General features: G+C 36.1%; 1 pseudogene; it reads left to right on the top strand.

Annotated features, from left to right (window-relative positions):
* The first annotated feature begins 3047 nt into the window (after window positions 1-3047).
* LOC143672503 (olfactory receptor 5G25-like) lies at window positions 3048-3833 on the top strand (annotated as a pseudogene).
* The last annotated feature ends 9321 nt before the right edge of the window (window positions 3834-13154 follow it).

Genomic DNA, 13154 nt, shown 5'->3' with positions numbered 1-13154 from the left:
TCTTTGAGGACAGGCTCTGTTTATAATGCTCAGATCTGTATAGCTAAGGACAGGTATTCATCAAGCAGTTGGGGGAGGCTCCAAATTTCTAAGGAAGGTCAGTTACCAAAGGTAGAAAGAGCTTTATTTTGGACAAATACACTAGATTCAAAGCCTCTGAAAAATTTTCCCCAGAAAATAACTTTAATATCTTCCCTATAGGCTTCATCTCCTGAATTTTTGATTCCTTGAGAGAGTTCACCTCAATTAACTGTACAGCTCTTTAGAAAAACTTCTCCTGCGTGTTGGGCAAAATTGAGAGTCAGTGAGCTCTTTCTCAAAGTACTGTTGGAAAGCCCACTTTGCAAGATAGTTTCCCTCTATCCTGCTGGACACCTGCAGGAGCTGGGATGAACAACCAGTCTGCTTTTTTGCTCAATGTTAATTGACTTTTTTATCAGTAACTGTTTTGTAATTCACCTTGACATAGGCAGGCAAACAGTCTAGTGGATTGTTTCTTCAGACAGGTGAGTTAAATGAGTCCTGAAACTGCAAAAATGAATTTATAAGGCTGGGAAAATGTAACCTCTAAACTTGCTTGGAGAATAATTTGGTACAAATAATAATTTCTACCCTTTTTCTTTTTTATTTCAACTATTTAACTTCAATGTACATTTTGTTTGAAATTGGTGTTTGGCATAGAGATACTGAATATTTATGAACTACTTGATTGTTAGAATTAAGAAGGCATTACTCTTCTGGGTCTTAATCTTTTTTTCACTTTACCTACATTGGATATTATATGTTAGAAACAGACCTCTGAATCAGCTGGCCTAAATTCTCCTACACCCTTAATAATGTGGATTTCCTTCATTAGAATATCTGGACTGTGTGAGGCTGAGAAAAGTACAGCTTAATAGACTTTTCCAGTCAGCAACTATTGTTTATACACTGGATTTCAAGTAGAATACAGAGTTTTTAAAACAAAGCCATTGTCTATGGTGTATATACTTCATTGCCTTTGTTTGCAGAGTAATAAAAAAAGACTTGAAATGCATTTTTGTGCTTAGAAAATGTTAACTTTTTGACACATTTAAATACTAAGGTATTTTTTTCTTAACTATTTTTTAATTAAACCACTGCAACCTCTTTACTTGTCTAAGACTCATTGACTGTGTGACCACATATGTCAGCAACTTTTCATTTAACTAATTTCCATGTTTAACTACAACTCTTTAGAAATTTTCTTACCAAGGGTGAGAAGATTTCTGTGAATGCTTTTCTACCTCCCTTTGAATGTGAAAGTGATGCTCAAATTTTTGTGGTTATTGAAAGGTCCAAACGTCACACGTCCCCTCCCTTTTAAATAACTCTTGTTTATACTGTCCTCAATTCCCCTATCCCTCCCTTCTCTTATTTTTAAATCAACTTTTAATTTTGAAATAATTATAAATTCATAAGATATTTTAAAGAGGATATAGAAGCCCCATGTATCTTTCACCTAATTTTCCCTAATGTTTACATCTCATGTCACTATCACACAGCATCAAAACCTGGGAAGCTGATATTGGTACAACATGTGTGTATAGTTCTCTGTCATTTTATTGCATGGATCAATTTGGGTAACCACCACAATCAGGATACAAAGCTTCTCCACTGCCAAACAATATCCCCATGCTTTCCATGTATAGTCACACTCACCACCTTCCCTCTCGCCATTCCTAATTCTTGGCATCCACCAACATGTACTCCATACCTATACATTTGCCATTTGGAGAATGTTATATAAATGGAGGCATAGAACATGCAACTTTTTCAAAGAGGCTTTTTTCGCTCAGCAGAACTTCCTTAAGATTTACCCAAGTTGCTCTGTGTATTAGTAGTTTGTTCCTCTTTATTGCTGAGAAGTATTCCATGATAGGGATGTTCCATGGTTTGTTTAACCATTCCTCTCTCATAAGACATTTCAGTTGTTTCTGATTTGGGGCCTTTACAAATAAAGCTGCTATGAACAATCTTGACTGGGTTTTGTGTGGACTTCAATTTTTTTATCCCTGGCATAAAATATACACACATTTTATATTTTGTGTGTGTATAAAATGCACAAGAGGGCTCCTTTTGATTCTTAAAATATTTGCTTTTCTTTCCCAAGTGCCTGTTTTTCTCTCTCAAGCTCATGATTCACAGATTGGGTCAAGGCACCCATTCAATATTTAAGATCTGGTCTTTTTGCTGATGTACTTATTTTACAATTTGATACAAATGAACTAGATTATTGAAATATACATAAATATTTTGAAGAAATGCTGGTATCATGGAGGAGACACTGGTGAGGACTTTGATCCCTGCTCCAAAGCCAAATTTTCTTGTCTCAGCCTGAACTCCCTTTTTCAGATCAGATGTTTTCTTTTAGTCAATTCAATTAAATAGCCCCAGCATCTAAGCAAAGGGAGGAAGGTACATTTCTAAAACCTATTTACCCTTAATCTGGAAAGATGAAAGATAGCCTAAGTGTATTGAATTCATTTACAGCTTTTTCTATGAAATGTTTAAGATATCCTTTGTTAAAGGCAGGCATTTTTAGAAGGGTAACTTGGAATAGTTAGTGGACTTGCTTTAGATAATCTCTAATGTTTGCTTTTAGCTCTCAATTTCTATGAAGCTGTACAAAATTATTCATTGAAAGACAAGGGAACTGAGGTCTGCTGGCTTGCTCAGTGTCACCAGATATCAAGACACCAATGACTAAAACTAGAGCTTCTTGGCAGTTAGCTCATACTATGAAACCAAACCAAACAATCAACTAAATTTAGATGTGAAATTAAGAAATATTTATATTTATATTTATATTTATTATATTTATATTTAAATATAAAGTCGTATTTAAATATGACTTTATTGCAAATGAAAAAATTCTCTTTCTCACAACGGATCAAATCAGATTATGGAATCAAACTTTGGTGATTGAATTTTTGTTCACTGGCTTGACAGATAATTTCCAGCTACAGGTTGTTCTCTTCCTGATATTTCTTTTTGTTTATCTTGTCACTCTTCTGGGAAACTTGGGGATGATTGCTGTTTTTTGGATGAATTCCCATCTTCACACCCCTGTATCCTTTTTTGCTCAGCCATGTGTCCTTGGTGGACATCTTCCCCTCTTCAGCCATTGGCCCTGAGATGTTGGCTGACATCTTTTTGGAGGAAAAACTAATCTCTTTTCTTGGTTGTGTTGCCCAGGTATGGTTTCCTGGTCAGTTTGCAACGACTAGGTGTTTCCTCCTGGCTGTCAGGACATATGATTGATACATGGTCATCTGTAAACCATTGTTGTACACACTGATTAGGTCCCAGTGGGTCTGCATGCACCTAGTGGTAGGACCCTATGCTGTGGGTCTTATAAACACTATGACCCATATGACTTTCATTTTCCGCTTACTCTATTGTGATCCATATATCATCAATCACTTCTTCTCTGACCTTCTCCCTCTTCTCTACCTGGCATGTGCAGATATCCAGGTTAATAAATTTTTACTTTTCACCTTGGCTGGGGCACTGGGAGTGCTCAGTGGTCTCATCATCTTGATCACCTACATTTACATCATCATTGCCATCCTGAGGGTCCGTTCTGCTGATGAGAGATGCAAAGCCTTCTCTACCTGCTCTTTGCACCTGACAGCTATCTCCATCCTCTATAGGACACTCTTCTCTACCTATGTATGTCTGAGCTCTAGTTTCTCTCTGTACATCAATAAAGTATGTCTGTGTTCTATGTAATGGTGATTCCCATGTTGAACCCACTTATTTATATCCTGAGGGACAAGGACATAAAAAGATTCATTCAGAAGAACATTTGAAAGGAAGAAATTTCTTGTAGGTAGGTAAATTCAATACTATAGCTTAAGAGATAGTACATTAGAGAGGCAAGCAGACTGCACATGTGCTGGGACTCCAGTGTTTCAGGTGAAATTCACTCTTTATGACTCTGTGTCGTTGACAGGCCACAATAGCTTTAAGTACCAATTTTTTCATGTCTATATTCTCATTTCTCTCTCTAAAGGAATGAGATTTAGAAGTTTAGACTGAGATGGATGAACTATAGAATGTCAAAGTGACATAGAGTGCCTAGATTTTGTGAATAGGAAATTAGAGATTCTTTGTTAAATCCTGAATAAAATGGGGACATGGTCAGTAAACTTAACAGTACCTGAGTTTTGCCTCCCAAGATGTTCTTTTTCTGCAACTATATGCAATGTTGGCCTCACTCTTTCAAAGACTTTTCTTGTAAAGGGCATTTTCCTGGTGGTATGTAGGAATAACACCTTTGAATACTACTTTGTGGTTTGCATCCACTGTTTCCTTTTGTGATAGCAACATCTTGTTGGAATTTTGCCACTGTAAGTATATGATTTATCTGTATAAAGTGCAGAATGCATTGCTTTCTTTTAATAAAGTGCCTGTTATTACTATAATTATTTATTTATGTTTGATGGTAGGCAGGGTATTAGTTTGCATTTTAAAATTGAAAAACCTGACAACCAGGTATTTGTAGAGGATCATGGTTTGCCTGTGGCATCATCACTTGGTCCAAATTTTTTTTTCTCTAGATACTACATTCTTTCAACCATCCTTCCATGTTTCTTTTCTGGAACACTGCAATGAGCCCAGAAGCAGGAGAGATGGAATATGGGTTTTACATGGGTGTAAGATTCACTCAGATCCACATTCTGCCTCAAATTTGAAGACTTTCCTTAAAAGGCATTTAATTTTAGCCCATTGCTTATGAAGGAATATAAAGTATCTAATGCTCTAGAATCACTGTTTGGTTTCTTCAACATGCTTCTTTCAGTGGTGTTGTTTATGCTTATTAGGAGTAAGGGGTAATAAAATGCCTTTCAATTAAAGGGGAAAGGGAGCCAAAGAATGCTGCAATTTTTAATTAGTATTTTATGTGTGCTTTATTATGTGCAAGACAGTTTGATCAGCATTATGCATATTGGGAGTGGAGGTCCTAATGGAAGCTACAGTCTATTGAAGTAGAAAGGTAAGCAAACCTACTGACATAATTTTTTAACAATTGCCTGTCTATGGCGATTATGACAAAAACAAAATAAAACCAAGGTAGAGTGTAATAGGGTACATTTAGAAAGGGTAACAAGGAAAACCCTCTTTAAAGGAGTAGGGATTGGAAATGGTGAAGTAATTCTGTTTTATGGTACATTTCCATGGAGTCTAGATATTACTATTTTGATCACAAAAGGAGAAAAGGGACCCTGAATAAAATGATAACAGCCACTTCTGGGTTTTCCAGGACAGAAAGAGAACAGAGCTTGTAGCCTAATTTATTTTGATCCTCAGTACATATATCGTTATTCTTTTATATCCTGTAGGTATATATGAGAATGGAGAAGGCTGAAAATAGGAGGAGATTTTGTAATATATTGCTTGGGAGAGGGATTTATTCTTAGCTATATAAGTGCTAGTAGAAATGTTCACTTTTGAGAGTAGATTAAAACACTTTGCCTTTCAAAAAGTAACCATTTGCTGCATAAGATAACATAATTTGTTAAGGAACTTTCTGCTAAATTAATTGTGGTCTATTTCTGAATCATTTCAAAGCTCCTGTGGGCCATGCAAACAAAAAACAAAAGAGCTTGGAAAGTAGGTGGGGTTGTTGGTTCAGTAACCTTAAGGAGGGCAATCTGATTTCTTTTTTTAAATATCACTGATCAGATCACACTGTCCTGGAACACCGTATGCACCATATGAAGAGTGAAATTGAGAGTTTTATCTGATATACTTGCTGTTTCCTCAGCTTGGGGTAGTGTTCTTGATTCATTTTTCACCTCATCTAACGCTCTGCTCATCACAGAGGCCTTTTATGACACCTTTACCTAAAACAACTCTCTGATCTATCACATGCCACCCATTTACCTTTCTTATTGCTATTATTTTTTGAGGAACTCAACAACACCTTAATATTATCAATTTACTTTTTTATTAATTGTATGTCCCTCCTTGGTAGAATGTAGAATTCATGAGAGCAAGAATGCTCTATGCTACCTGACTTCTCCCCAGATACTATAGTCTGTCATGTAGGGGTGCCATATATATGTGTGTGTGTGTATATGTATATATGTTATTGAAGAATAAATATATGATCAACACTATATTTCTTAATTAATGGTCATTTGAGTTTGACAGACTTAGGTTCAAATATAAATCCTGGTCATGTTTCCTTGGATGGATAGCTTACCTGCAAATTGGAAAAATGCATGAGAATTGAATAAGTATATATATGCATTCACACATATAAATGTATACACACTTAACATGGAGTCTGGCATACAATAGATAATTTTAAAATGTAGACTTTTAAAGAACAAACTGATTTTTTTCTTTATGATTTTATTTATTTATCATTATATAGCAGTTCTAGTGATATGATTTCTAAATGATTTTTTGTAAAGCATCATATTTTGTAAATATTTTCCACATTATAAATACTTATTTCTTGCTTACAGACATCCATTTATGTTATTTATGTTTACAATAGTAATATGATTTCCTTTTGAAGAACTACCTCCTACCTACCGAATGTGATCTTGGAGTGAGTGTATCTGAAATTCCCTGCCTTATCATAGCAGAGTATAAACACATAACCCAACCTTGAACTACTTCACCCAGGACTTTGAATTACAACCAACATAACATAAGGACAGCAGGATGGAGTTCATTCTTCTCCCTTCAGTCAAGAATCCCTGAGTCAATTTCTGCCTGCTAGATACCAAGAGACATTCTGATTCTTGCCTCATGTTTAGATAGTTTCTCCTGCATTTTCTTTGATGCTGTGAGCTAACAAGTATACTACCAATGAATTTCCTATTTCTTTGCTTGCAACTGAAGAACTCTGATGCATTGCTCATTTTTCAACTCTGCATACAAAAGTATGTTTTTTTCAGTTTTTAAATTATGTTATAGAATCTAAACTTAGAATTGATTAGTTAGTCCACTTCAGGAGACAGGAATAGACTAAATTGGAAATTTAATTCTATTTAAATATTAGTTGAGGAGCATATTCCTTTTTTGGAAAAGGTCATCCTTTCCCCACTGTCCTTCAAGGTCACTCTTGTCATAAAAGAGGTGTCTATTTATTGCATCTGTTTTGGACTCCCCTCTTTGCTTCATTGGTCTGTTTAAAATTTCTTTTTTAATGACATCAGATCCCGTGAATATTCATATGGAAAGAAAAAAGTAGAATTTTACCCCATCTCACAAAGCACAATAAAATCAGTGTCAGGTATGTTATAGATCTAGCCATAAAAGGCAAGGAAATAACATATTTGGAAGAAAATATAGGAGAATATTTTTGTGATCTTGGGTTAGGGAAATATTTTTTAAAGAGTTTAAGAAAAGCACTTAAATACGAGAGAAAATATTGATACCTTGAACTAAAAGTGGAAAACTTAGGTTCATTCAAAGGAACTTTAAGACACTAAATATTCAAGTTACAGAGTGCAAAAATGTATTTAAAATGCATATAATTGACTCATATCTGGAAAATAAAAATACTGAAATCTTAAAACGAACAGGAAGCACAGTGAAAAAATAATAGCCCAAAGACTTGAACAGTGATTCATAAAAGTATTTATGCAAATAGCCTATAAATATTGCAAAGCTGTCCAAACTCCCAAAGTTAGAAATCAGGGAAATGACAATTATATGTACACTTAAGTACTACTATACACCCACCGTGATGGATAAAATTACAAATATTGACTCAAACACTACTGTATTAATGGGAGTGTGCTGCTAAAATTTGGAAAATTTTGCTATCATCCAATTTGAACATACATGTGTCTCACAACCAAGCAGTTTCACTCTCAGGTATATTCCTGATAGAAATATATGATCAAGTTTACCAAAGACATGGACAAGAATATTTATTTGATTAAAGAAACAACAACAAACAAAAGTTAAAATTGGGAACAACTCAAGTGCCCCAAATAATGATAAACAAATTGTGAAATAGACATAAAATGCTGAATACAAATGACAATAAAAATAGGTGAACTAGAGATGTATTCAACAAAGGATGAATTTCACCAAATATAATATCGATGGTTGTGCTGTTCTATTTCCCGACCTGACTCGTGGTTACATGGGTGGGTTTACTTTGTAATAATAATTCACTGTGCTGGGCACTTAAAGTTTTGCACTCTTCTGTGTACTTGCCAATAAATATTTTTAAATGTAGCACCAGGCTTGCATTTCTTGATACAACATTTGTCCATCTTTCATGAAGACACATGTACATATAATAAAACTTCACATTTTTCCACTCAGTGGTGTTCCTGTCAGTCAGAGTAAAAAAGAATGAAATAGCAGAGCGCCACTGGAAAGTAATTGCAAGTTTGAGTGACTAAACCCCAGCTTTCTTTCATAAAATACCATGCCCAACACTACAAAGCAAGACAGGAATATATTTCATCAATCATTTATGTGTCTCGAAATTCAGGATCAGAACCGACCTGAAAACTGAGCCTTTATATGTGTTCTAACCAGGCATTGCATTTTGGAATTATGAGAATATATTCTTAAGTGATGAGTGAGTGGTGATTGCACACATGTTATTTTTGTATAGGACAACCTCCATAAATAAAGTATATACTTGGAAATAAAGTTAACAATAGCACTGCATTCTGGGCATCTCATTTTTAATATCATGTTATTCTTGCTACTCAAAGCATGGGCTGGGACAAGCAGAATTGGCATCATCTGGGAACTTATTAGACATGCCAAAAACTTCTATGGTAAATGAATCAGTGTCTTCATTTTAACAGGATTCCAGGTAAAGTGTAAGTATGCCAATTTTTGGGAAGTGATGCTACACATGTTCAGAAGTTAAAGTTGTGAAGATTTAGTGTGGATTTTTAATATTACCTTTGTAAAGTTCTAATAGATTATATCCTGTGGGTTGATCTGTGCTCATTCAAGGATAAAGAAAGAAAAAACAAATCACATAGAGTTCTGAAATAATACTGTATTATGAGAGAAGGAACAATCATAATAGATTTGGAAGATAATTCTAATGTTCAAAATTCCAAAAAAGAAAAAATACTGTGTGTGTGTGTGTGTGTGTGTATGTGTGTACGTGTGTATGTGTGTTGCAGTTGTTTACTGCAGCAAGGCTCAAAGTACCAAGAAATTAAATGAAAAGAAAGGCTGGGATCACGGGTCCTGCAGGCATCCATCAAAAGGCAAGTTTATTGTCAGATAGCAACAGGTTATATGGGGCTACAGATATGTGACCAGGAACAAGTATACAACATAGAATGCAGGCTTCCTGGTGGCACAGTTTGTTTACTACTTCAAAATAGATAGAAAGAACACCCAGCTATGTTCAGGGACATTCTCTTCCTCTCAAGTTGTTAAAACAAGCAGTTCTAATCTAGGGCTGCAACCACAGCACTTCCTCCTTCCAGAAGCCACCACAGCATTTCTAGGTGATCATTAGCATTAACTTCTGCATATGTTTGTGTATTTCTTCCACTGAAGTAAAATGATGGGCAATGAGGATGGATGATGATGCTGTTGCATTTTACAGTGCATTTGTGTTTATCAGGATATAAAGGTCAAGGAAATGTCTTCCCAATGACATCATTAATGGTAAAGAGTAAGGTGCTTGAGCAACCACCAATGAATAGGTGTATATTTTTGAAAGCCACAATTAGAAATAGCAGTAAAATCACTATGCCTTGTTTGGCTCATTCTTCAGCATCAGTTGGTAGCTCTTAACCTGGATAAATGTCATTGTTTACCTTCACCTCTTCTGGTTTTAGAAGAGACAGAAGCAGTTGGGAAATGGGGATCTAGTATATCATTGCTGTTGATCTTGTGCTGTAATACACTTTAGTCAAAGAGTTGTATATATTTTTTGATGCTTCATGTGGGGAAATGTAAAAGTTATTTCATTGCACAAAAGTATTCAAGGTTATTTCCTTATTTATGAAGAAGGTAAGAAGAGAAAATGGCCACTGAAACACAGAAAGCAAAGAAATTCACTGAGTGAATTTTTTAGAGTTTAAGGACAGTAAGAACATATAAATTTATTCCTCTCTCTACAAGAAAATCCCTAAGGAATGGTACACTTTGGAGAGATAAATTCTCCCATAAATTCCAGAAACTTCAATTGAAACAACGAAGACAACACTTTTTTTTCAGAGTGGGAGCTTACAAATCCCATGAGAAGAAAATTAAGAATAAAGCCAAACAACCACCAGAAAAATCTGACGTCTTCTCTGTGCAGTGACACTGGTGGGGGTGCAGAGATAGATGGCTGCTGAAAACAGTGCAATTCACACTCCATCTTCACATTTTTGTTTCTTTTATTACATCTGTAAGAGTAAAGATACTCATCAATTTAGGTCATATTAAATCCATTTCCATCACTCTGTTTAATACTTAAGAACTTTATAATGAATAAAAATTGGTTTATAGGACAACACAATTGGAAGTTAATGTGTTTATTTGTTACATAAAAAATATCAATTGTTATATCTTCTTTGGTTAGAATGCTGCCCCAAATGTAGCTAGAAGAAATGCAAACTCCAAATGCCAAAAAGCCATGCTCTGTTCAATTTAAACCCCTCTCCAGTTTCAGAGAGCTTAGTTCTTCCTTAGGTTTTATTGATAGAATGACTCTGCCCTGAACAGGATGAGGCTGGGCCACCTGATAGGCTTTTTTTGACTGGGAGGGCAGAGAAGAGACCAAAACTTGATCAGAGGAGCTTTATTGTGAGCTTATGTGCAAGTGGGCTGAAGCCTAAGATGGCAGCAGCCCTGAACCAGGGAAGTGGTTCAGCTTATATAGAATGGTTTGTAGAAAGTTTAACCTGAGTGCAGGTAGTTGGCAGGTTTTTATTGGTTGATTTAGAAATAGGAAGTCATCATGAACTGTAGCTGTTGAGACTGTAACTCCTGGAGGGAGGATGTTGGATAAAGGGAGCTATCACAAGATTGTATCTGCTGAAGAGCAGGTGCAAGGGTGGTCATGAGACTGCCATGTGAGTTGGAGCAGGTTTGGTTTTGGAAGAGGCCTCGGGAAGTTATGGGTGCGGGTAAGTTTCTTGGAATGTTTGATAAGGGTCAGTTACATCATGTGTGTTTTAGCCTAAGATTCCAGATTTTTCCTTTTCATTTTACTTGAGATATGGAGAGGTGGAATTCTGCTTTCTGAATCTGCTTCTGGCTAGTAGAGGTCATAGTCTGAACTTATTTCTTGCTGCAGGAAATTGACTGGTATAGGTGTGCCTGTCAGGGGAGTAGCACGTTGCTGACAGTCTGATTCATTGTTGCTTGGATGGTTCTGTGAATAAATCTGGTACAGAGTTGTAGAAAACAGGGCACTTAAATATAGTAGTAGGATTATGAAAAACAGGGTATTAAGAGTGGAATTAAAATTGTCTTCAAAGGAGAAAAGAATAGACCTTAGACATGAGTTGTCATATGTGGCAGTGTTTGGTGCTTTCTTTATTATTTCTATGTTACTTTTTTAGGATTTTTATGTTTTCTTCTATCTGTCCTGTAGTGTTAATGTAAAAGCAACAGGTTTCATTTAATAATGCAAAGGTACCTCCTACCACTACAGTTAGGACATCTAGTGCATTTCTATTTTGTAAGACTACAGAGGCTAAGCTATCAATGGACTTTTGTTGGATTTCTATGGCTTCTATTGTGGCATTCTATGATTGTTGCATCAAAATTGATGTGTTGAGTATAGATGCTTCTAGTAATGCAATTCCAGTGAACCAAAAAAAAAACATTGAAGGACTGTGTGTCCTATTCCAGGCCTTTCTAGGATTGGGTTATGGTGTACATGATATCCATATTCAAGGTCTACTAAGTATGGGTCTCCTCTTTTGTATCACTTGGGCCTAAAGGGAAGGAGAGAACTTTGGAGGAAGGACCCAAGGTTTGGGATTTGTCCAAAGGAAGTCATGTCTTCAGTGTTTAGGATGGCTGCATTTGGGAGTAGTGAGGCAACTGAACAGGTACCTGACCATTTCTTTGGGAGCATAAAGTATGCTGTGTTCTACATAGAAAGTAGTATCCTGTTCCCATGAGGGAGGGGATAGCTGTGGGTTCTTGGAGTCAGAAGTATTTAAAGGAGTTTAGGATAAGCATGTCCTTCTTGCATACCTGAGAAGAACTCATGTATGCACAAGGGGAAGTAGGGTGACTTCTGATTTACTGTTTGTGTGTTGTGGACTTTGACAGAGTAGATTGTGAGAAATAAGTTGAAGAGGTCATTCGTTCTGCCTAGGATAAGGAATATCTCATTTTCTGATACATTTTCCGAAATATTGAAGAGCTGCCTTGAGGGTGTTCCTATGACAAAGAGTTTAGCTCTGTGCTGAGAACTGTTATATGATAGAATGTCCTTAGTGTAATCTTTTGAGGCATTTAGGAAGTTACCTCCCTAGAATAGCAGAGTGGTGTCATTGTAGTAAACTGTTTAGGTATTTGGAGGTCCGTAAGAGACCCATTTGAGGGATGTTGTGTTGAAGAATAAAATATGATTGCAATATGATATATCTAGGTGTCCTGAGAGAGTAGCTTTGGGATCCTGAGATAAATGTATGAGGCAAAAGTAGGTTTATCCATTGGGTTCAGGGCAGTCCCTATTGGTTTGGAAGTTTCCAGAAAACTTTGTATTTGAAGGATTTTGATCACTAGTAGAAGAAAGATTATTCCTGGGATTGTTCTATTACTGAAATTAGTTCTAAATCCAGGGTACTTGGGTATTATGGAGAGAAGCATTTCTGGACTTAAGGGCAAGGCAGAAAGGGATAGAACTTAAGGACAATCAGAAATTGGTTCAATTGGTATTTGGGTGATGTGTTTTCTGTGCATGGTGCAGGAGAGGATTGAGGTATGAGGTTAAGGACTACAGAGTAGAAGTTGTTAGGAATTACTAGCTGAAAGATAAGAAGTGATACTCCCCTTTTGTGAGGACACGGAGTTGCATAAGAGTATAGTAGATAAACAATACTGTTCAAGTGAGAAGAAAAGCAAGAGCATATTACCAGGATTCTTGATCAGTGGCCATAGGAGAAGGGTGGTGTAGGATGTGAGAGTTAGATATGGTATGGTAAAGGAAAATGAGAAATTGGCCA

Source organism: Tamandua tetradactyla, chromosome Y (genome assembly GCF_023851605.1).
Source record: "Tamandua tetradactyla isolate mTamTet1 chromosome Y, mTamTet1.pri, whole genome shotgun sequence".
Lineage (NCBI taxonomy): Eukaryota > Metazoa > Chordata > Mammalia > Pilosa > Myrmecophagidae > Tamandua > Tamandua tetradactyla.
The sequence above is the reverse complement of the archived record's forward strand: the minus strand, read 5'-3'. Positions and strand labels throughout refer to the sequence as shown.